Source organism: Myotis brandtii, unplaced genomic scaffold, assembly GCF_000412655.1.
Source record: "Myotis brandtii unplaced genomic scaffold, ASM41265v1 scaffold721, whole genome shotgun sequence".
NCBI classification, from domain to species: Eukaryota; Metazoa; Chordata; class Mammalia; order Chiroptera; family Vespertilionidae; genus Myotis; species Myotis brandtii.
The window spans coordinates 307,399-333,328 of NW_005370848.1; the positions used below are offsets into that span (position 1 = coordinate 307,399).

At 46.9% G+C, this 25,930-nt stretch overlaps 1 protein-coding gene across 6 annotated transcripts in view; it reads left to right on the forward strand.

Annotated features, from left to right (window-relative positions):
• The window catches only part of CES5A (carboxylesterase 5A), a 161,745-nt gene that overhangs the window by 59,271 nt on the left and 76,544 nt on the right, over nucleotides 1–25,930 (forward strand). For all 6 annotated transcript variants that reach the window (XM_014530134.1, XM_005882477.2, XM_005882480.2 and 3 more), the window contains one exon: nucleotides 9,079–9,196. The gene's annotated coding sequence lies outside the window, so the exon portion shown is untranslated. The remainder of the gene's footprint in view (nucleotides 1–9,078; nucleotides 9,197–25,930) is intronic.

The window sequence follows — 25,930 nt, forward strand, 5'->3', positions numbered from 1 at the left end:
TGTGCAGGGTAATACTGCTCAAAGGGGGATGCTGGATGAATGACTCTGAAGGGCCCTTCCAACTTCTCAGTTCACGGCTCTGAGAGGCAGAGAGGCAGGGAAGGGGGACATCCGTGGGGAGTTGGTACCCAGCAGGCCTTGTGATTGGGGAAGCCCTGAGTTTTGGTGCTCAGAAATACTCACCTGCTTTTGCTGGAGTCCTCCACACACCACATCTGCTCTTGATCCTCCTTTATTCTTTGCCAACAAGAGTAAATTCTTGCTAATGTTTCTAGAAAGAGTTCTGTGAGGCGTCTGAGTGTAGCGGGTAGACATGGGCTTGGGGGGAGACAGGCCTGTGTTCAGACCCTGACTCCCCAGTGCGAGCTAGCTGCTCACTCTGGCAAAGTCATCGAGCCTCCGTGTCCTCACCTGTCTATCTCCTGTATAAGTTGTGTACCATGTCCCTTCCCACCTGCAATCCTTCAGTAGCTCCTCGCTGTTCTTCTCACTCCTCTCAGGGTGACCTTCATTCCTAGGCAAGAGTTTCCAGGACACCTGGTCAAATTTAAATCTCAAACGACAAATAATTTTTTCCACCACGCTCCAAAGATTTGCATGGGATGTACTTATACTAAATAAAATATTGAGAATCTGAAATTCAGGTTTAACTGGGCATCCTGTATTTCCAAATTTAGAATCATTTTAGATGTGTTGAAAAATGATGAAGTTAGTACAGAGTTAAATAAACATTAATGTCTTATGTCAGCATGATACATTGGTCACAATGAATGAACTAATGTTGGTTAATATTATCATTAACTAAAGTTCAACTTTATTAGATTTCCTTCGTTTTTACCGAATGTCCTGCTCTGTTCCGGGAGCCCATCCAGGGCAGCACATCACAGTTAGTTGTCCTGCTCCCTCAGGTTCCCCCTGTCAGTCATTCCTTGTGTTTTTTTAAACTTAAATTCTTTATTGTTTAAAGTATTATATATGTCTCTTTTTCCCCCCATTGACCTCTCCCCAGTCACTCCCATCCCCCACACATACCCTCATCCCCCTACTGACTGTGTCCATTGGTTATGCTCAGATGCATGCATATAAGTCTTTTGGTTGATCTCTTACTCCCCTCCCCCCACCGTCTTCCCTCTTAGGTTGGACAGTCTGTTCGATGCTTCTAAGTCTCTGGGCCTATTTTTGTCCATCAGTTTATGTTGTTCGTTATATTCCACAAATGAGTGAGATCATGTGATATTTATCTTCTCTGACTGCCTTATTTCGCTAAGCATAATGCTCTCCAGACCCATCCATGTTGCAAATGGTAAGAATTCCTTCATTTTTACCGCAGCATAGAATTCCATTGTATAGATGTACCACAGTTTTCTAATCCACTCATCTGCTGATGGGCACTTAGGCTGTTTCCAAATCTTAGCTATTATAAATTGTGCTGCTATGAACATAGGGGTGCATATATCCTTCATGATTGGTGTTTCTGGTTTCTTGGGATATATTCCTAGAAGTGGGACTACTGGGTCAAATGGAAGTTCCATTTTTAATTTTTTTTTTGAGGAAACTCCATACTGTTCTCCACAGTGGCTGCACCAGTCTGCATTCCACCAGCAGTGCACAAGGGTACCAGTCATTCCTTGTTTTTGATGATCTTGGCAGTTTTGAGGGTTACTGGCCAGGCGTTTTGTAGAATGTCCCTCACTTTTCCCCTCATAATTAGACTGGGGAAATGTGTTTTTTGGGGGGAGGACCACAGAGGTCAGTGCCATTCTCATTCTGTCATGGGAAGCATATGCATTAACCACATGACTTATCACTGTGGATGTTGGCCTTGATCACCTGTCCAAGACCATGTTCATCGGGTTTAGCATCCTGTGCTTTTATTTGCTAAATTCCAGGCATATGAATCCTCCATGACCAGACCCCTGGCTTCCTGTCACAGATGTTTTTCTGCTCCCAACTTAGGAACTGCTGGCTATTTCCCTAATGAACAACTCTCAGTCTCTCTCACTGCCAGGCTTGCTTTTCCTCCACCTGGAGTGTTTCACTCATTCATACAAAAGGCTGGGTTAGGTACTGGTGATCTGACCTGGACCCACTCTCGGGTGGTACTGGTTACTCTGTGGTTATGATGTTTACTTATGTCTCCCTGATCCCAGTGCATACGTAGCATCTGGCACAGTGCCTGTTGGAACTCAAAACATAATCCTATATAATAAAAGCCTAATATGCTAAGTGTCCGGTCATTCGGAGCATAATATGCTAATGATATGCTAAGGCCATTCAACCGCTCGCTATGATGTGCACTGACCACCAGGGGGCAGACGCTCGGACCAGTAGGTTAGCTTGCTGCTGGGGTCCGGCCGATCGGGACTGAGTGAGATGAGCTGGACACACCCTGGAGCCCTCCTGTAGTCCCTCCCCAGCTGGCCAACTTCCCGCATCCCTCCTAGCCCTGATCGTGCACTGGTGGGGTCCCTTGGCCTGGCCTGCACCCTCTCAAAATCCAGGACCCCTCAGGGGATGTCAGAGAGCCAGTTTTGGCTTGATCCTGCAGGCCAGGCCGAGGGACCCCACTGGTGTACAAATTCGTGCACTGGTCCTATAATTGTTGAATAAGGGAACAATTATTCCAGACAGTGCAGGTAAACCTCTAGCACAGTGTATGCCTTGTAAACAGTAGATGCTCAGTAAGGGCCTGTCTCTGTCTCTTTCAATATAGGAAATAATCCTCCCTAGATTTGAGCAACTATATTAAGTTTGTGCTTGCCCGACAACCCCATCACAGGCCCCTACAGGAGATGAGATTCTGGAGCAATGGTCTCCTAGGATTCCCTGAGAGCCACAGTTACCTGCATCAAAGCATCAAGGAGGCCACTTAATGACAGAGATGTTGGGCTAAGTAGGCTACTCTCGGTCAACCTGCAAATTAAAAAGGCATCCTTCTCCCAATGGACAAACTTTAAATTATGAACCCATTGGCCCAAATTTCCATAATCAGGCCCTCAGACCTTTCGTTATCTAGTGAAAGGGACCTACCTCACTCTCTTTTTGTGGCCCACACTCAGCACATGTATGAGTGATATTTATACCTGCTGGTGCTTGTTCTTGATGACTGGTATACCTGCATGTTTGTCTGTATATTAATTTTTTCTTTTCACTCATTCATTGAATTTGTGACTCTACTCTGAGACCCAAAGCGGGGAGACACCTCATGTAGTGGTTCCAGGCATCTCTGATCAATCATAAGACTAATTATATTATCTACTTTGTGCCAGGCGCTTCACCTTCTTCACCTCTCATTCTCTCAATGACCCCGAAGGCTGAGAATTATTATTTCTTATCACAAATGAGAAAACTACGCTTTGGAGTGCTTTAAAACTTGCCCCAATTTGTGGTGGATCCAGGCTCTGAACTACAGCTGTGGACTTGGGACTCTGAGCTGCATCCACTGGAACTGGCTGCCTCCCCGTGGTTCAGAAAGTTTTGTAAGACAGGGTCTGCATCCCCGATGGCTTGTGCTCATCAGAATGTTCTTGGATATACTCCTCCCTCTGACCCCAGGCCACCTCACTAGAGCAGGTCCCCATGAATCTACACCTATACACCTGCACGAGCCTCCTTCATGCATTCCTGGCCTTGGGTTCCCCGCCCGCAGACAGATCACTGCTGTGCTGCCATTGCCATACTCGGGACTCACAAGATTGCCCATTTCCAGCCCTCCATGTTCTTTGCCTTGCCCCCAAGATGCTGTACTGTGTTCCTACTTTATATCTAACTTCATCTGAATTAGCCACAGCCTTCTGCCTGGCCCCTATGCCGGGCATCCACATTTCCACTTCACCTGCTGAATCTGTCCTTGGAGTCCTAGAGCCTTCTCTCTATGCCCTGGAAAGGTTGGACCTTTGCCTTTGGAAGTGGAATGTCACAGGTATAAGGTTTGGAGATCAGTCTTCCTTTCCCCTGGGAGCTCCAAGGCCACAGACTCAACCATGGTGTCTAGGAACCATCATAAAAGATCCACACAAGGCCACGTTCATGAGGAATCCAGTCACTGCCATGTGGCTGACTCTCTAGGAGTGAGCGGTGATGGTGCAGCCTCTGAATTTATTCTCTCTGAGGTCACAAATGGCCTAGCAGTTGAGCAGAAAGGTTAGTCATGGAGGCTTCAAAGAGTTAGCTGTGCCAGGATGCTCACAGGAGGAGTAAAACATATTGGAGTTGGAACGATAAGGGTAAAGGAAGCCCAGGAGGTGGCAGATGACTGCCAAACCCAGGAGGACTTCAGAGCTGAAAAGTCAAAGGAAACAGGATGGAACAGGCAACACCATCATGATTTGTGTCATGTGCAGGAAAATGGGGGCAATCTCTCAGGTTTAGAGGGGGAGAGAGGGAGAACGAAAGGAAGGATGATGTATTTATTGAACTCTTAGCATATTGCAGGTATTGCTTTATGCACCTTCCATCTTATTACCTTAGCTAATGCTCACAGCCCTGAGTGATCTGGGACGCTCAGTGTTCCCATTTTGCTAATCAGGAAATTGAGGCCAGGAGAGGGTAAGTGAGCTAGTTACCCAGCAGTACATGGTAGAGCCAGGATTGAACCACACAGCCTGTCTCTGCAGTCTGCTCTCTTAGTCATTACACCACAGCACCTCCGGTCCAGGGGGAGAGACAGGCAGTAAACCAAGGATCCTGCAAATATTTATTTAATTACCATGGTGATGAGTGATGGAAAGGAGAAGCGCTAGAAGCGTTGTCTGAGACGGCTGGGAGACTCAGACGGGGAAGGGAAGGGGATGTTTCCCTAAAGATGTGTCCTTTACGCTGAGCCTTGTGGGGGTCTGCTCATTGACAGAGGCAAGAGTTGGGGCACACTGGTGGAGGAGGGACAAATGCCCATCTTGAACCCAGAGATATTAGACTGCGGCCATCTCTTCTGTACCCCACAAATAGCCAGCCACCTGTTTTCCTCAATGCACAGTGTAATCTGGTCCCCTTTAACTTGAGTCTTTCCCATAACGTTGACCGTCAGGGGGTTGCTCTGATTGCTTCCCTATGCCCCTGACCAAGGATTGGCAAACTTTTTCTGTAAATGGCCAGATAATAAATATCTTGAAATGTGGGCCCATCAGTCTGTCGTAACTACTCAGGTCTGCCGTAGAGATGCCAGAGCAGCCACAGGTGGTATGTCAATGAATGTGGCTGTGTTCCAATAAAACTTTATTGTGGATCCTGAAATGTGAACTTTATATACTTTTTACATCTCACGAGGTGCTATTCTCTTTTTTGTTTTTCAACCATCTAAACATGTAAAAACCATTCTCAGCTCATGGGCTGGCCATATAAAGACAGGTAGGGGGTGGGGGCTGGATTTGGTCAGCAGCTGTAGTTTGACAATGCTGCCCGGGACCGTATTTCCAGCTACCCTACCTATGCCCTACTCCCCATTAATGTCTCCAAAAGTCAAGCTCATTGCCCCAGTCAAATCAACTCCTTCTCTGGATGTTCTGATTTCTGTTCATCATCTGGGGTGTCTGTTCCTTAGGGGATGGAGGGGCAGGAAAAAAAATGGACGAGAACCACTGTTCTAGTCCTGTTTGGTCATTGTCCCTTCTCAGACCTGCTGGGCACACTCCTGCCTTTGCTCAGCTTCCGCCCCACCTCTCTCCTCCTCTTCACCGCCAAACTTCTCCTAAGATTGTGTCGACTCCCTGTCACCGTTTCATCACCTCCCACTCCTCACTCCTCACCCCCTCCAATCTGGCTTCCACCACATCACTCCACAAAAACAGCTCCCACAAAGGTCACCGATGACCTCAGTGTTGCTAAATCCAAAGGACATTTTTCAGTTCTCATCTTACTAGCAATCGACACCGTTGACCACTCTCTCATTCTTGAAAGACTCCCTCCGACTTTGGCTGCCCTTTCTCTTTCTCCTTTGTGCACCTGCCCTCCGCTGCTTGGCCCTGACCTGTCAGGATTCCTAAAGGCTGGATCCAGGACCTGTTCCTTTCCCTCGAACTACTCTCTTTGGGTGATCATGCATCTATAGCTCCCATCTTGACTTCTGTCCTGAGCAGCAGTCCACCTCTCCAACTTTGTACTTGACATCTCATCCCTCAGGTGTCTCAAACTGTCTCAAACTTTACGTGTCCAAAACCAAGGTCATCCATTCGTCCCACTAGCTACTCAAGTAGCAAGCATTTTCAGAGCGCTTGCTATCTGTCAGACATTGCACTAGTTGCCAAGGCCACAATTTTTCATAAAAAAGAGACAGAATCCTGCCCTCAGGGGACATAAAGTTTATTGCAGAGACATACATTGACCACACCTTCAAACCTCTTAATCCCCACAGCTCATCTCGCTCTGCCACAATGGCCCTTGCCCATTGTCCTTATCTGGGTGATTGGCACTGCAATCTGTCCAGTCCTGAGAGCCAAACGTATCCAAGCCACCTCCCTTTTCCTTACCAAAGCCCCATAATCTAGCTTGCAGTCTTGTTGACTTGCCCCTAAATAGCTCTTGACATTATTTCTCCTCATGCCCACTGCTGCTCTCCCGGCCCTGGCCTTTTCCATACCTCCTGCCGGACCACTGGTTCATCCACTCTGGTCTGCAGTTCAGCCAGATGATCTTTCCAAAAAAAACTCTCATGCCCACCTCCTCCCTCCCCTCCATATAATTGAACCAATTGAACCATTCCGAAGACTGTCCATTGTTCTTAGAATAAAGGGTGGAAGCTTCTCACCGAGACCGCTCAAGACCCCAGTGCCCCTGCTGGGCTCTGTGGCCTCATCTCCACACACTATCCCCCTATGCCGTGTTCCAGACTCCTGGACGGTTTCAGCCCCTTGTTCTCATAGCGCTTCTTTCCCACCTTGAAGCATGTTGCTCCCTCAGTTGGGAATGCTGCCAGCCCCCCTCTCTTTGCCTGGATGTCTCCGGCTCCCCCTTCAGTTCTTGGTTCCACCATCACTTTCTCAGCAAGGCTTTCCCTAACTTCTCTGCCCGATCTATCATTCCTGTTAGAGCCTCAGGCAGAACCTTGGACCACCCCTCCAGGCCAGTTGCCACACCGCCGTTTTCATCTGAAGGTTCGATTCTTACATTAACAGCTTTCAAGGATGGGGATTCTATCTCTTTTTACTCAAAATTCTGCCATCAGTAGCTATTTGTTAATAGCTGTTTGTTCATTGGGTGGATGGATGGATGGATGGATGGATGGGTAGATAGATGAGTGGGTGGATGAACGAATGTCATTACCCTGCCTGAAGCATTTTCTCTATCCACCTTTCAAGGTCAGCTCAAATGCCACTTCTTGCAGGAAGCCTTTCCTGATGCACTTGGTGGAAATTCACCTCCCTCCTGTGTCCCTGTGCTCAGCATCACTTGCCTTTAACCTTGTGCTCACAGCTGCTGTCCCTGTGGTCTGGGTGTTTCCGGAGATCCGGGACCAGTCTTGCCCATCTCTATACCTCTCACTTGGCATGGTGCCTTGGACATGGGAGGCGCTCAGTAAACACTCACGGAATTGATTTCTTTATGTAGCCCAGGTCATTCTAACCCTGACAGTGATCCCTCCTTGAAACGTGATGTCGTAACTGCGGAGAAAGGCTGAGCAAGGGAAACTCCCAGCCGTTCCCTCCCTTGTCCTTTCACGGCTCCTCTTTCCCTGAAAGTTAGTTACTCAGTCACCCAAGAAGCTTCTCTCACCCAAGCTCACGTCAAGACGCAATACGAAATGGCCTGGCCCTCACTCACTTTTCCTTTTCTGGATGGGTGGGGGTGCAGCTAGTTTATTACCAAGTTTCTTCACTGCCTTGGGACCCATTTTCATTCTGCCTGCTGATAGGTTGCATTTAATTTTTTTTAAAGAATTCCCTTACCTGTGTTTTTATCTACAGCTGTGTTTACGTGGCTTTAATTGCTTCCTAATTATATATAGACATCCCTCTCCCTTTATTTTTCTTGCTCAAGTCTGATGACTAAAACAGGAACACAGAGAGAGACCCAGTCAGCGCTCTTTCTTCCCCATGCTGATGAAAGGGGCTTTTTATGAAGTTGGAGTAGCTCCTACAGCATACCTGTTCCCTGAGTTATAACTCCATTCAAAACAGTGTGGTGTGCTTTTATTTTAGCATCTTGAGTGTTTTGTGGTCCCAATTAAACTCACTTATTATGGATCCTGACTTTGTTTCTCCTACCCTCAGCACTTTGATATGTAATGCGAGCTCCCATTGTCAGACATTTGGGGAGATGCGGGTATTCTATGTAGTTGGATATTCTGGTTAGCTGAGTTACCATAATTGGTATATACGGACCCTCGATTTTCATAAAATTAGAAGCACAGTAAAACTTCCTTTGCTGTATTGCTAAGCTGATTATTTATAACACTAGTGGCTCAGTGCACAAAATTCGTGCACATTAAAAGGGAATTAATTAGAGGAAATATTTTAATATTGCTATTTGCCCCTTCTCTATAATAGAAGTGTCAGAGATGAAAGACAATTAGTAAAATGTATATGAAAATCTTCCTCCTGTCAGAGTCTGGGGCGCGCTGCGGGACCCAGAGTCAAGTCTCCACCCACCTGCATGCACCTCGAAATCGTGTGAGGCCCAGACCCGGCTGGCCTCACCCCTGTCAAGCCCCACTGGGTGGGGGGGTGCAGCCTCAGGTCCCCCGGCCTGGTGCCAGGCAGGGGGCGCAGCCTCAGGTCCCCCGTCAAGCCCTGCTGGGTGGGGGGGCACAGCTCCGGTCCCCGGTCAATCCCCGCTGGACGGGGTGGGTGCAGCCTCAGGTCCCCCAGTGCACCCTCAGGTCCCCCGGCCTGGGGCTGGGGTGGGGGGCGTGGCCTGAGGTCCCCCATCAAGCCCTGCCAGGGGGGGCGGCACAGCCTCAGGTCTCTGCTGATCGCTTGTTACGGGAACCCTACCTCTGCTGTGGGTGCAGTCATCTTGTGACAGCGTGACAGAGTGAGGGTCAATTTGCATATTATCTCCTTATTATATAGGATGAGTGATGCTTTCTGCCTGCAGAGAGTAGCTCAGGGGCTCACCACATGTTTCCTCATTCGATCCTGACAGAAGCCCAGGTGCTGGTGTGGATGAGGAAATCGCTGCCCAGAGATGCTGAGTCACCTGCCTAAGGCCCCAGAGCTCGGGGTGGTGGAATGAGGATTCCTGACTCCAAAGCTCTCAACCGGTAAGACCAAATTGTTAGTTTACATTTTTCTGATGATCCAGAGGTTCCCTTTCTCACCTCCTCCAGGCTAACATGAGGACATTGCTTCTTATTGTGCCATAGCCCAGATGGCGTAGGGCCTTTTACTGGACTGTCCTGCCTTCCTTCTTGCCCTCTGGTCCCCACAGGGGCTTTGAAATTCATGCATTATAAATAGGTTCTACGATACTGGGCCCAAAGGACTATGGGAATGGAGAGGTTGGAGCATTAAGAGGTGGTTTTAAATCTTAGTTGAAATCCCTTTAAAAAAAAAAAATCTAAGAAACTCAGGCTACACCTGATATGGGAGACCCAGATCAATCGATCCATCAACAAATCTTTATTAAATGCCACTAAAATGCAAGGCCCCGGGCTCAGTGCTGTGGGCAGCTCTCTGAGTCGCTCTGGCTTTTACAGTAGAATTGTGATTTGCAGCTCCTGATGAAAAGGACTATTTATGGCATGCCAGAGCTTACGGGGCTTATGGCTGTTAAGTCTGTTTAAGCCTGCAACTGAGATTGAGGCTTTTTCTTGAGGGAAGAGGAAAACAGAACTGAGCACCCATCCCGCTGTTTGGAAGTGTGTAAGTTGAGCTCTTGTGTTATGAAACAGTGGGAACCGAACTGAAATGATCTTCCCTGGGAAAAACAATAAACAGGAGGCCACTTGAGCTCACCGAATCTACAGGGAGGGTAAGGATGAGATTAAAGAAAAAAAAAGATGAAGAAAACCTAACATTTTCATAGTATGTCTCAAGTACGCCCGTTTTTCCTTTAAATGACTCTGAACTTCTCCTGCCATTTGGAAATGTTAACTTTGGAAAGGGCAATTAGCATAGGGACATGTGGACTGGCCGAGGGTGTGAGGGTGTGGGGCGGGGAGGAGAAGGAAGTAGTGGACTGTCACAGCTCGAAGGGCTGCCTGGAGACATCGCGTACGGACCAAGTTTCAGAGATGGCATTGCACACGGAGAGAGAACCGGGCAGGCCAGAGGGGCGCTTTGCTGGTGTGCAGACCTGCTGGCAGAGTGCCACCATGGGGAGTGGCAGTGAGGCTTAGGACTGGTTTTGTCTCTGGGACCCTATGTCACTAAACAGGGTGTGTGGATAAGCTGTGAAGAGCAGTGCCGCGGTTGGCCTCCAGCTTGGCGGAGCGATGGCTCTCCATTTGGCCTCATGGTGTAGTAGGGTTAGGGCTCAGCTCCTGTGCTCTGCAGCGAGGCTGCTCGGGTCTGAATTCTTACCAGCCCCATGAGCAAAGGACTCCATCTCTTGGGCTTCAGTTACTTCATCTGTAAAATGGGGATATTGGCAATAGCTACTGTGGAGGGGTTTCAGAAGGATTAAATGAGATAACACACAGAAACTATGTATTTACTTATTTACTTATTGTTCATCTTCACTTGAGGATACTTTTTCCATTGATTTTTTAGAGAAAGTGGAAGGAAGGAGAAGAGACAGAGGGAGAGAGAAACATCGATGTGAGAAAGACACATCGATTGGTTGCACGTGCCTCGACCAGGGCCAGGGATCAAACCTATAACTGAGATATTGGCCCTTGACCAGAATTGAACCCGGGACCCTTCAGTCCTTGGGTCATTGCTCTATCCATTGAGCTAAACCAGCTAGGGCATGGAAACTATTTAGAACAGTGCTTGGCATGTAGCAGGTACTTAAAGAAATGAATTTTTGTTACAAAGTCCTCCAAGTGTGGCTCTGAGGGACAGATGTAGTGGACCCGGGCTAGGTAGGTTTCAGGACTGTTAGCCACCTGACGGAGGTTGTCAGACACTAGATAGGACTGGCCAGAATGACACAGAGGCTTACTGTGATCTTATGTAGATGATGGTGATGATTTTCATTCTCCCTTGTCTTTTGGGAAAGTATCACCATGATCTTTGATCATGAAGGACAACTATTGATAACACTGTATTCATACGCAGAGAAATCAAGAAGAAAAACAAAGAGATTACAACTTCCAACAGAGTGGTCTAAATGTGGGTAATTTCAACTCCTCGTTTCAAACTGCTTTTATCTTCACAAATACAAAGATGGGGGAAAGAAAATGGAATATGCTGCAGGTGGCGTCTGCCGGGCAGTGATGACGACCAAGGAGAATACAGGTTGGAATCTGAAAGGCTTTTGTTAGAACACCCCAAGCTCACGTGTCTTGGTGTCCTTAAGTCTTGGATAAACGGCCGCTGTGCGACGCACTGTCGATGTAAATATGTATTTTAATGGTCATCGTATCACATCTGCACGAAGTCTGCTGGGTCTGTGAGTGCTCAGTGCCCACAAAGCCCCTTGGTGCTGAAGGGAGAGGTTTAGGAGACACGTGGGAGGTCTGTGATTGCACGGAGACCGGGGTGTACTTCTCTGAGGACAGGTTTCCTACGGGACAAGTTGAGGCTGTATGTTTAAGTTATGGAGCTAGATGTGGAGGCTGAGCCCAGCTGATGGGCAGTGAGGAGCTCTGAGGAGACTCCAGGCTCCGTCCATTTCCACAGTCCTCACTGCCCAGGTGTGGTTGGCTACACGCCTGCAGAGGTGGTGCCGGGGAGGCAGCCAGCTGTGAGAAGCCAGGGAGCGAGGAGCTCTTTTTTCTGTTTTTTTTTTTTTTTTTTTTTAAAGTTTATTGATTTTTTACAGAGAGGAAGGGAGAGGGATAGAGAGTTAGAAACATCGATGAGAGAGAAGCATTGATCAGCTGCCTCCTGCACACCCCCTACTGGGGATGTGCCTGCAACCAAGGTACATGCCCTTGACCGGAATCGAACCTGGGACCCTTTAGTCCGCAGGCCGACGCTCTATCCAGTGAGCCAAACCGGCTAGGGCGGAGCTCTTTTTTCTGACATGAGACAGTCTCTGCTGTAAAAGAGAATGGGATTAAACAGAGACAGTGCAATTGAGATGGAGAGATAGAACGAGAAGGGGGCGAGAGAGCAGAGAGAGGCGTGATGTGAGATAAACATATCTGGAATTCAGATACAGGGAAGCGAGGAAAGAGAGAGGCGAGGAGAGGAGAGGGGAGGGGATGGAAGGAGAAAAGAGAGGCATTTTCTAGGTCTTGTATTTTCTCTCCTGGGGTGTGGGTTTATGGAACTCTGCTCTCATTCTATGAGCCACTCCAATATCCTCCCACCCATGACAGCCAATAATTCCCTTCTTGTTAAGCCAATTTTAGTTAACTTTCTGTGACTTGCAATTCAAAGGGTCCTGACTAGACATCAGGGGTTGTTGGGTGTCAGGATCTGCATATGGAGCCCCTCTTTCTCCCTATTGAGGCCTCTGCTGCCCCAGAGCACCCTCAGGTACCCTCCAAGCTTCCCAGCAGCCTCCTGGGGCCCTCCTCAGGTGCCCACTCCATAGCTCTGTCTGGCCCATCTCCTCTGATTCCAAACTGTCATTTGTTCATTTATTCAGCGAGAGTTTATTGAGCATAAATGTGGTGGGAACACAGCAACCAGCAGAGTGGAAATAAATACCTGTCTAACTAAGAATCAAGGTTACCAAGTAATTTATTTCTTAAACTAAAAGCTATGAGAGGTCAGAGGAAGGAATGGCCATTGTGGGTGGGGTCTGGAATGGCGCTGTGGGCATCACAGATGGGCTGAGAGGTGGGATTGGGACAAGGGGATTGAAAGAAAACATGGGAGCTTGGTAGAGGGTATGGAAGCTCCAGGAGAAAGAGGACCAAATAACCATGGCGGAACACCAGACCTGCCACGAGCCGAAGGGAGGCTCAGACAAGGGGCTGGAGCAGCCCATCCTTTCAGAGCCCTGCTGTCCGGTTAGGCCCGTAGTTGGCAAACTGCGGCTCGAGAGCCACATGCGAATCTTTGGCCCCTTGAGTGTGGCTCTTCCACAAAATACCACGTGTGGGCGCGCACGTACAGTGCGATTGAAACTTCGTGGTCCATGCACAGAAGTCGGTTTTCAGCCTGGGCGAGTCTATTTTGAAAAAGTGGCGTTAGAAGAAGTGGGGGGTGTGGGTGGGTCGGGCGACAGGAGACGCAGCGCGGGGGAGGTACATTGTTTTGAGGTACTTTTGCTGAGGTCGACCCCTTCCAACTCTCCCATCCACACTCGTCTGAAACAAGTATACAAGACGAGTGTGGATGGGAGAGTTGGAAGGGGTCGACCTCAGCTAGTGTGGCTCTTCCTAAGCCTTAGGAGTACCCTAATTAAGTTAATAACAATGTACCTACCTATATAGTTTAAGTTTAAAAAATTTGGCTCTCAAAAGAAATTTCAATCGTTGTACTGTTGATATTTGGCTCTGTTGACTAATGAGTTTGCCAACCACTGGGTTAGGCCATTGGAGAACCCACTTTCAGTGGGCGTGTTGGTGCCAGGAGGAGGGCTTTACCCATTGGTATCTTAATGGTGGGAGGAGTCTTCAATCCTTTACTCCAGGGACTGGCTAAGGGAGTCCTTTCAGGCTGGGGAGATGGATGAGCTTGTTGCCTTGGGAACCTGGGAGCTTTGTTGCCACCTTGCACGGTGTTTCTTCCACACCAAGGCTGGTGCTGCCTCGGTGGTCGAGCTTGGCCTGGTGTGGGTGAGGGTGGAGAGGCAGTGGCTGCTGAAGGAGGGGATTGATTGGCAGTGTGCCTGCCTTCCTGGGCAGGAGCCTGCACTCTGTCCTTCCCCTTCCTCCACCTGGAATTTTCTATGGGAAGATGGAAACATGGCTTTCCTGCCTGGGTACCACTTCTTGGTGCAATTCAATGGGCTGAGATGTGTCGGCTCCCCTTAAGACAAGGAAGAGAGCTGTATTTTTAACTGGGCTATTGGGAGGATCAAGTTAAAGTCTGTAATTGTTTAGTATGTGTCCTAGAGCATAGCAAGTGCTCAATAAATGGTAGCTCTCAACATTGACCTTCTCAGCAATAATTCTGAGAGTACAGGGTATGGATTGGTGTGTGTGTGTGAGTGTGTTTTAATCTTAGTGGTTACAACATGATATCACTTAAAGCAGAGAAATCTAAAATGGACACACCAGCTAGGGAGGACTATTGAGTGTCTTTAGCTCATGTGCAGTTTCCAGTTTCCATAGAAACCAAGCAAAGAAAATTTGCTAAAGGAAGCCTAGAAAATAAGTAGATTCAGGTCTGTATGATTATGTCTCCAACCCTTTAATGCACAGGCAGACTTTTATTACTATGATCTCATTTTCTCTTTAATATCTTTTTTTTCTTATAAGATGTAATAGACCCAGACTCTTTCTATGCAGAGGATGACACAAAGTGGAGGATTTATTCTGCCACATTCCCTATCACAGGCCCAATAGCAGTGCTTCCGAGGCCCCTGTTGCTGTGTTTATCTGCCGAATACACCCAGGTCTGCCATTCTGTGAATATTCAGAGATTGTTTCTTGTTAGCTGTTAAGGTATAGGAGCAAAGAACCAAAAAATCCTAGAGTGGAGAAGGGCAAACTGAAATCCCAATGAACATTTTGGCAATGAGACCCAGGCTAGAATGGAAATGTTGAATTCCCCTGCCCAGGGAGGTGATTGGGGTTCTGGGGTCATTTGATTACACCTGACTCCTTGGAATCCCTCTTTCGCTGTCAGAATCGGTAGCAGGAATGAGAGAGACGGCTCTGAGTCAGACCTGCCAACATTTGAATCAATAGCCATGCAATCTTGCTTCAATTTACAAGCAATTTTAAATCTTTTCTTTAAAATGCCTTCAAGAAGGGAGGAATGGAGGGGATGGGTGGGAATACCAAGTGAACTTCATTTTTTTTTTTCTGTGCAAAAGGAGGCTCGATCTGTCATGGCTGATCCTAGTGCCGTGGGCTCCCTTGAATGGTTCATCGTTTTTAGCTGCTTAGCACAGAGAAAATGAAAACAAGCATAGGAGTCGAGGGTGGATAAGTGCCTTTGCAACAGTAAGAAATATCTATATTGGTCTCTGCCCCCGGCTCTTGACACAGAGCTCCTAAAATCTTTCTAAATAGGGGTGCTAGGAGAATCTTTTGTCCTAACATGTAGTCTTTGACCCTGGTTCCTGACACAGAGCTCCTAAGACCTTTATAATTTCCTGAATGGCGGACACATCTGACCCTGAGCTCCTAAACCCCTTGGGATTTCCTGGGTGATAAGAATCGCACTTTTTTTCTAATGAGGCACCTCTCCAGTGGGCTCCTGGATAGCTTTAAGGTAGGGGCTTGTCACTAGAAAGACCAAGCCATCATTAGAAGCTTGGAAACCTAGCCTCCTCCCCCCATTTTTCAGAGAAGGAAGAGAGAAGAGGGGATGGAAGTGGAGTTAATAATTGATCATGCCTATGTGATGAAGCCTGTGTAAAAGTCCCAACAATCTGGGGTTCAGAGAGCTTCCGGGTTGGTGAACACATCTGCATACCAGGAAGGTGGTGCAGCCCAACTTCATGGGGACAGACACTCCTCTCTTGGGACCCTTCCAGATCTCAGGCTATGCATCTCTTCGTCTGGTTGTTTGTTATTTCTATCATACCCTCTACTATGTAATGAATGGGTAAACGTAAGTAAGTGTTCCCCCAAGTTGTGTGAGCTCTTTTAGAAAATGATGTTATCTGAGGGAGGAGGGGGTCATGGGAATCTCTGATTTGTAGCCAAGTTGGACAGAAGTTGTGGGTAACTTGAGGACCTACTACTTGCAGTTGGCATCTGAAGTAGGGGACAGTCTTGTGGGACTGAGACCTTAACCTGTGGGGTCTGCACTAACTCCTGTTAGTGTCAGAATTGAACTGAATTGTAGGACACCTAGCTGGTGTCACAGAGAGTTGCTTGGTGTGTGGTATGTGAGTGTGGTAGTAGTGTGAGAGTGAAGGAGAAACAGAGGAGTGTGGTTTTGCCATCGTCGTCCCCTTGGAGGCATGTGATTGGCTTGCTGCCTGGCCATGGAGGACTGGGCAGCAGAGTGGAAGCAGCTCTAGGCTGGTGTCAGAAGCTCTGGGGCCACCTCGGTCCTGCCACTTTTGAGTTACGTGACCCATTCATGCATGAATTTCTCACAAGGGCCTGGCACAGGGAGTGCAGGGCTCAGGAAAGAGCATCAGCAAAATTGGAAATCCATGCTTGTGAGTAAGCACATGATGCACATACAGACTCCAGAACATCATCAATTAGCCCTTATTGAACACTTACTCCGAGACCGGTATCACCGGTAATAATGACACTGGGAAAACAACCCAGAGTAGCTCTTGCACGTGGCCTGGCTATGGAGGTAGGTGAGAGAGAGCTAGCTTTTCCCCGAGAGCAATAAACAGGAACCCCAGATCTGGACCACACACTCAACGCCTCCTCGATGACCCCTCGAGCCCCCACTGGGCAGAAGCCCTCCCAGCCATCTCTGATTGCTCTTCTCAGGGTCACTCTTCCACCTCAGCTTCTGTGGCCGCAGACAAGAGGGTTGCATCTAGTCAGAGTTCTTAAAAGCATCCGGCATTTCCCCCATGCCTCTGCTTCCCACCAGGAGCCTAAACGTCAGAAGCTCTCTCGCTGCACTCTGTTGTTGTGTTTTTATAGAAGGGCAAGCCTTCGCCTTATGGTTGAAGTAAGGGAAATGGAATTGCACAGGGAATATAGGGAGGAAGGTTTTCATCATCAGGCATGCATTGGTTGCCATGGCATCCAGACGACCACTGAATCACTCCAGGGAGAGCCAGCCCGAAGAGGACAGAGGGACTCCCAAAGGTACTATCACTTATGTTCCTTCATGTCAAAGTTCTTCACAATTTCCAGTGAGCTAATCCTCCCAACAGGCCTGATGAGGCAGATCAATACTGTTATCCCTTTTAGAGCTCAATATTAGTATCCACTTTAGGGCTCATTATTTTATCAGCCCAAGTACTCCACCTTTAAAGTCTCATCTGTGTCGTCTTGAGGCACTACTCTAATTTGTGATTGTGAATCTATGTCACCTCTGCTCTCCCAAGAGAGGGTGGAGCCAGGGTAGGTGGCACAGGAGACACGTGAGGCTGCATATCATCAGTATTCAGGGTCTGTGAGGACTCTGACTAACAAGTGCTGGGCACCAACCCAGAGGCCAGGACCACCAGCCCACTCACTGGGTGACCTCGGGAAGGTCACTTCTTTCTGGGACCCTGTTAGTGCCTCTGTAGAATGGAGATCAGACTAATTCCCACCTCTCCTTGACTTGCCTTTTGTCTTTCACGGAGTTGTTAGGATAAAATAAGACCATAGCTGTAGATATACCTTACAGTAGAGAAATACAAGAGATGATCATGATTGGGAGTATCAAAGCAATGATATGAATATTTGGACTGTGGAGTACACACAGTGGGCCCATTTTATATTTTATTGATATTTAACAGAGAAGAAGGGAGAGGGATAGAGAGTTAGAAACATCGATGAGAGAGAAACATCGATCAGCTGCCTCCTGCACGTCCCCCGCTGGGGATGTGCCCACAACCAAGGTACATGCCCTTGACCGGGCAGTAGAGAAATACAAGAGGTGATAATGATTGGGCGTATCAAAGCAATGATATAAATATTTGGACTGTGGAGTACACACAATGGGCCCATTTTAATTGAGCATTTTATATGATTCCATTTTTCACTCTTTAGCATATCAGTTATACCACTTTTTAAAAACTTGATTTAGTGGTTGCCCTTGCATTTGCAATATACATTTACAATTGATCTAAGTCCACTTTCAAATAACATTATGCCATTTCACAAGTAGTATATCTAATAATAACAAAAGAATCCTAATTTTTCTCTCCTATCCCTTGTATCATTGCTGTTCTTCATTTCACTTATATATAAGCATACATAAGCATTTCTATCTGTCCATCCATTCACCTATCTAATATATACATGTATACATAAGATATTCATATATAAGAATATATAATTAAATACATTAATACTATTATTTTGAACAAAATATCTGTTAGATCAATACATATTAAGAAAAATAAAAGTTTTTATTTTATCTTTATTCTCTTTTTGATACTCGTTTTTTTCTTTCTGACCTATATTATCTTCCTTCTCTCTAAAGTACGTCTTTTAATATTTCTTGCAAGGCAGGTTTACTGGCAGCAAATTTTCTCTATTTTTGTTTGTCTGGAAGATTGTATTTCTCCTTCACTTTTGAAGGGCAATTTCACAGGGTACAGAATTCTAGGTTGATGGTTTTGTTCTCTCAACATTTTGAATATTTCACTCTACTCTCTTCCAGCTTGTGTGGTTTCTGAGAAATTGGATGCAATTCTTAATGTTTGTTCCTCTGTAGGAAAGGTGTTTCCCCCCTCTGGCTTTTTTCATGACTTTTCTTTATCTTTGATTTTGTAAAGTTTGAAAATGGTTTTTAAATGATTTTTTCTTTATCTTTGATTTTGTAAAGTTTGAAAATGGTATGCCTAGATGTTGGGCAGTTTTTAAAACTTATTTTATTAATCTGCTTGGTGTTCTCGGAGCTTCCTGGACCCATGGCTTGGTGTCTGCCATTGATTTGGTGTGAGATCTGACTTCCCAAACACATCTGGCTGCAGAGGGGCCAGATAGGCAACCGGGAAATGCAAGGAAGTCAACGCCCTGTGGGCTCAAATTTGACCAATGGAAGACAGGTGACAGGAGGGTAAATGTCCTTTCCGGACCTCCTTCCACAGAGCCCTCCAAGGCACAGTTCTGCCTAGTCTCTGGGGACACCCGGTGTGACTGAGCAAGTACATCTAACAAAAGACCAGCTGTTCCTCCTTATGGCTCATGTCAGAGAATCACTCAGTATATTAACCCATCAGGAGGCATTCTTTCTCTGCTCACGTCCCTTTCCCTCACTCTCACTGCCTTGGGGTCGCACCTCTCACGTAGAGTCTGAGCACCTTATCCTTGCCTCGGGTTCTCTGTACCCCAGAAAACCTGACCTAAGATGGGGCCGATAGAAAAAATTCCAATCCTCCACACTCATCGTGGTCCTTTAAGAATTTGTCTCTGTATCTCCATCCCCAAAGTAGAGTTCTTTTTCCTAGTTCCTTCTCTTTCAAAATGTCAATCTGTTTGCGATCTTGACCCCTCTCCTCTGAACTGGCTCTAGTTTCTCAGTATCCTTCTCAAGTGTGGTGCTGAGAATGGAATGCCACATATGTTAGGAAGTTTTGCTCTTGAAAGAAGTATAAGCTGAGGTAAATTTTTTTGTGTGTTTTAGAAAGAAAAATACAAGTAAATGAGATGACACTAGATTGGATTTAATATATTAAGAAGGACCTCTTTGGTTTTAGAAAGAAGAATACAAGTAAGTGAAAATGAAACTAGATTGGATTTAATATATTAAGAAGGACCTCTTTGATAATAATCATTATGATTGGGATTTGAGGGGCTAGGAATTGGGATATGGAGAAAGATCACAGTTTTCCTGAAAACCTTTTATAATAAGCCTATGTGTGGAACATTCCTATTTGTAAAAAAAATCATCTTTTTTATCTTATTTGGCCCTAATAGCCACTGGATAGTGCAAATGTTTTCAGTATCCCCATTTTACACAAAGACAATTGGCTCCATGATATTAAATGAATATTCCATTGCTGGTAAGTGACATGGTGGGGATTTGAACCTGTCTCCAAAACATTCTGCTCTTTCTGTGACGCCAAATTTATCTCAATATATTTAGAAAGGCATAACAACAGTTACAGGCAGTGGAGGTATTGGTTGTGGGTCTCTCCCCATCACCAAACTGCAGAACAGTTCACGAATGAGACACCTGGGCTCAGAAGCACCAAGGAGGCCTGACTGACAGCAGCCTGTTCCCGCGAGAATGACATCAGCCTATTGTTTCCCAAGACACTGTAGTCGGGCTGCTGATTCCCAACAGGTGTCCCATAGGTGGGAGAAATTAGTAAATAACAGTTGACCTCGTGAGAGAGGGAGACTGGAACAAAAGACAATCAAGGCAAACACACACACGCGCACACACACACACACACACACACACACACACCACAACCCCAAACCCCTTCGTTGTACTTAATACTTGTATTTAACCAGAGAAGCTGGAATCTCTGTAACTGAGAAACCTAAGATACTTTATAAGACCGGGTTCACCCACTAAACGGTGAAAGGAAAATATAGCTGAATATAATATAGTGTCATGAAGTGTGGCTGAGAGTGTCGGCGCTACAGGGCTTGTGGTACCCGGGTGCCACAGCTGTCGAGGAAGGAAGAGAAGCATAGAAAAGGCCTCTGACCTCAGCAGTAGCACGATCATGTTTCTTGCTGTGCGGCCACCCACGGGCCCCCATTTATCTCTTAGACTTTTCTTTCCTGCAAAGAATCATCCTGCAAGGATCGAAGACAGAAGATAAATAGCGCGTCTCCCAGCCCGCGGAAGAAATGTTAGGAAATGATAGCCTAGCATGGCTCAAATCAATATCACTGAGCAATGCCATTGATGGGTTTTCATCTATAGTTTTTTGTCAGAGTCAAAGCTCTCCCAGTAGCGGAGCAGTTAAGACATCCTCAGTGTGTCTTCTCTCCCATTGCAACGGTCACTGCTGTAGTTCGTGCTCTAGTCATCGCCTGAATAAATTATAACCATAATGCAGACTAGTTTCTCTACCTATGCTTTTTCCCTTCCTTCCATCCACTCTTTACATTGTTGACAGGGTTAACTTTTTAAGACAGTCTTTAGTGCAGAAGATTGTTTAATGTCCCCAACTTCTGACTCTTCCCTGCACGTACATTATTTGTCTTGGACTTTGCAGCTCCTCTCACACAAGGGAAGGAGACTATGTCCCACCCCTTGATTTTTGGGTTTGATCATGTGACTTATTTCAGCCAATAGGATGGGGTGAAAGTGTTGATGCACTAGTGCCCAACCAGCCCCTACGCTAAATGTACCCTAGAGAGAATTGAAAAGGGTGGACATTGCTAACAAATGAGCCAGAAGGTTAAGGACAGTGTTCTACTATCTCTAAAAACTCAGAAGCCAAAGCCAACAGGCTTCTCCATGTGTTAATGGGTTAGACACCTCATTAGAATTGGACTGAGCTGAGATGGTTAGAAAGACAACTCTTATCTCGCCTACACCTGTGACCATGTGTTTTCAATTCTCTTGGGTATATACTTGAAGTAGAATTGCTGCTGGGTCGTATGGTAACACTCTTTTTACCTTTTCCCCCCAATTATTTTCATTATATTCATTTTAGAGGATTTCATGGTAGTTTTGTGAGTGAGAGACAGAAACAGAGACAACGGAGAGAAGAGAAGAGGCAAGGAGGATAGGAAGAGGGGGTGTTTGTGGTGGTGATGCCACTGGGAGCTGCGGATTATGCTCAGCCAGGAGCATCGGGTCCCAGACTGGTTGATGTCATGGGAACCGGTCCAAGTTCATCTGCAGAAGTGCAGCACATCTTGACGGGAGTTGGCTTTGCTTTGCCAAGCCCTAAGAGTGGTCCAGAATTAGATCTTTAGATTGGAATCAACATGGAACAAAAGGTTCATTTTTGACCTTGGAGCAAGATGGAGAGACCAACACATTTTGTTTGCTAGGCCGAGGAGATTGCTATAAATAAGGGGCTCGTTGCCAAATAATTGGTCTCCTCGTACCAGCCCGCCCGTACGAGGATGGCAGGCCTGGCTGGGGGATGTTTTCTGGCCACCTTTGTCCTTTCATCTGCTTACGCTCGTTATACTGTCACTTTGAGCTATGACTCTGCTCTCTCTGGCTCTGATTCCTCGGGAAAGGCTGCTGTCCAGATGTTTAGGTATTTAGCAAATGCACTTTCCTGATGCCTTGGCAGGGGGATGTTCCGATGGGGGTGAATATTTGATGCTCTTGGCTGTTGGGAACATGTTTGCTGAAATGACCAGCAAAGTCCCTGCCTCACACTCCCTGCATCTCGAATTCTCTTTATGGTGACAGCTTATACATCGTGGAAAGGAAACTCCCCAGGGAGCAGAGGGAAAACACAATTGTTTTTTCCCCTTTGCATTCTCTCATGGGTCTTGCACAGGCTTCCAGATTATAGAGAAGGGTGCCTTCTGTGGGTCTCCCTCCCTCCCTTCCCCCAGAAAAGGGCAGAATGCCTATTTTCATCTTTCTCTGATGTTTGCTTCTCCTCTATAAATCACTTCTTTCCCATAATACAACACCCCCCCACCACTGTGTTCCACTACCTACTTTACTATTTTGTGTATTTTATTTTAGGTTTTTTTTTTTTGAGCTAAGAGGATGTTAGAGAATATTTAGATCATTCTCACAGTTGGCAGATGGATAAATTGAGGCTAGAGAGGGGAAGAGACTTTCTCAAAGTCAGTGGTGGATCAGTGAGGGATCTAACTTCTAAAACCCTTCCCATTGCCTCCCTGGCCTCTGTCTTAACCCTTCACCACCCTGGGACTCTGGGGTGTTGTCCGCCATGATATCCCCAGCAGTCTAGCTCGGTGCCTGGCACATGTTTCTGGAGCCAGGCTGGGTTTGAATCTGGCTCCAACATGTACTACCTGTGTGTTCTTATAGAACTGATTTAACCATCTGTGTCTCAGTTTCCTTCTGTATGAAATGTAGCTAACGACGACACCTACCTTAAAGGATACTTGTGAGAGGCCAATGAGTTAATACCTTTAAAGCGATAGGATAGTGCCTTTTACAGAGTAAGGGGTCAATGAATGTTGGTTCTTACCATTATTGTTGAGTGGATGAATGATTCTCTGCTCATCCCCTCAGGAGCCAGCGTGGTGTCCTCCAATCTGTTCCTTCCTTTTCTAAACAACCGTGCCCTAAACTTTGGTTGGAGGCCTTTTGAGTGTACCTCTCTTGGATGTGAATCCAACCCTGGGAACTTTCATGAGAATTTCATGGGGATTTGGAGGGAGAAGCACAGTCTTTGAGCTCTGGATATAATTCCTGCTTTAATTTATGACCGGTCTGATTTAGAGTAAATCTTGTCTCAACCCCTTCATTCATGCAAAAAAGCCTTTGGACACTTCATATAATTTTGCGAAGGTTTCCAACTCCTTTGGGTTTTGCCGAGGAACATAGCAAACACAGTTTTCAACATCTCAAAGGGAGGCTTAAACTGATAAAAGTAAGAATCACAGGCAACTGAGCTTTGCTGAACATTTCACTTCTTGTTATTCAGAGCAAGTTGTCTACCATGAACGCTGTCATTGAGAAGTCACCTTGACCCACCGTGGCCAGTGGCCTGGCTCAATTGTGCTTGGGGACTTGGGGATCTGTGGGGACTCGGGGCGTGTGAATGGTCTTCATCACAGCTGCCACCCCTGAAAAGCAGCTCAAGTAGATGACATACCCAGGTCCAGGCAGGGCAAAGCAGTGGGCAGCAGCAGAGCTGGGCCTAGAACTCTCTCTCCCGGAATCTGGTCACATCCCCTTTACAGGGTTCTGAAGAGAAGCCTGGCATTCCAGGTGCCTCCCACTTAACACACATGGGGCAGAGCCACTGGGCGTGACTGCTCCGTCCTCTAGGCCACACACAGCACATGAAGAGCAGTACCATGGTAATGTTCACAGACATGAGCTGTGTTAGGAGGACTCCTTCCTTGAACCTTCAGAAATGGTGGAGAATGAGTATCCGGGTCTTTTGAGTGACCGAGGGGAAACCAGCTGCTTCAGTTGCAAACAGGGGAGGGGTGGCATGGGGGAGAGCATGTTATTGCTCCATCACCATAGGATACTATGCTTTGAAAGTTAAAAAAAAATCTGTGAAGAGTTACTTTTTAAAAAAAATATATTTTATTGATTTTTTACAGAGAGGAAGGGCGAGGGATAGAGAGTCAGAAACATCGATGAGAGAGAAACATCGATCAGCTGCCTCCTGCACACTCCCCACTGGGGATGTGCCCGCAACCAAGGTACATGCCCTTGACCGGAATCGAACCTGGGACCCTTAAGTCTGCAGGCCGACGCTCTATCCGCTGAGCCAAACCGATTAGGGTGAAGAGTTACTTTTTTGATTGTCTCTTGCAGAGTCCAAGCCATCTCTTCCCTTATGCCGTTATTTTTAATAAGTCAACAAATTGGCTAATTCTCTTGGAAATGCTTTGATTTGAGGAAATGGGCGTTTTACACAATTCCCTTAGAGAAAAAAAGAAAACAGGTTTCCAAATGCATTATCAATGAGCAGGACATTTGATCCCTGCGATCGGAAATGGAGAAGACGTGGTGAGCTTCTGGGTTCAGATGTTCAATTCGATATGGGAAGGAGGTGGCGGAGTGCAGGCACAGGCCGGTTACTCGCTTCCTCCAGACGACTCGGGACTGAGGAAGGGCGGGCCCGAAGCCAACTTGGATCTTGAGTCTGCCTCAAGTGGTCCATTCACTGCCTAGAATTGTCAGGGAACAGAGGCAGGAAGGGACATCCTCAAGTGTCACCCGCGGAGCTGCCCCGTGAGGGCAGGACCATGTCCTATTTTGTCTCCTCGCGTAGATCTTGCCCCACGCAGATGGGAACACCTATTTGTTTAAATGAGGCGGCTTTTAGGGACCCAGGGGCATTTCCCTACATTGAAATCAGGTGACATCTAGACTTAACCAGGGCAGTTTTGTGGGGATGGGAAGAGCGTGCTTGGGAGCAGTCAGGAGGGAGTTGTGTCTGTCACAAAGCCATTGGATGGCTGTCCCGAAAATGGGTCAGGAAGGTCCCTCAATGGCAAGAACACAGAACAGAAATGTCACCGACCTCATAATTTTGCTAAAACCTGGCCGTGCTTCCCTCCATCCATCCTCCTAAAGCCTCTTTCCTGAAGCAAAAGCCTGCAGGTTGAATATCCCAAGTCCATCCGCCTCCTGTGGGATCCCACCGGCAGAGGTAAAAGAATGGGATTCAGTTTCCTTTAAAATCATCATCTGACTTCCTTTGACCTCTTTCCTGGTTTCTAATTTAATCGAATAAACCCACATAACTTAAAACCACGCCCTGCACCCCACCAGTGCCTAAACTCATTTTAAATATCTTTGGCAGGGAGGAAGGGAGCTCGCCGGGTCCAACTGGCTTCCGGTACTTGAGCACCTCCGTTTCTCAGGGACTGAGGGGGGCATCTCCTCTGTTTTCCACTAGAAAGATGAAGAAAGCAGAGGAGGGGGAGCACGGTGCCAGGGAAGTTAAAGTGATCATGGAATGTTGAGACTGACATCACATTTCACGTTAGAGGCGACTGGAACAAGGAGAGAAGTGATGGGCCTCAGGTCCCATCAGAGTGGCAGCATTGGGGCTGGAATGGTGTCCTTTGACCCCGAGACAGCAGCACTCAGTCACACTAATTCCTGGCTACCTGGTGAAGTGGGCACATTTCTTTCCTTAGTTAAAAAACACCCCAGCCCTGGCCAGTGGTTAGAGCGTCGGCCCATGGATAAAGGGCTGCAGGTTTGATTCTCCATCAAAGGGCACGTAGCTGGGTTGCAGGTTTGATCCTGGCCTGGGGCGGGAGGCAACTGATCGATGTATCTCTCTCATATCGATATTCTGCCCTCTCTCTCTCCCTCTCCCTCCCCCCTCTTTTCCCCTCCTTCCCTCCCTTCCACTCGCTCTAAAAATAAATGGGAAAAAATATCCTCGGGTGAATATTAACAAAACAACCACAACAACAAAAAACCAAAAACAAACCTACAGGTTTCCCTGTGGGAGGCAACTGATCGATGTATCTCTCTCATATCGATGTTCCGCGCTCTCTCTCTCTCTCTCTCTCTCTCTCTCCCTTCCCCACACACACACACACACACACACACACACACACACACACACACAC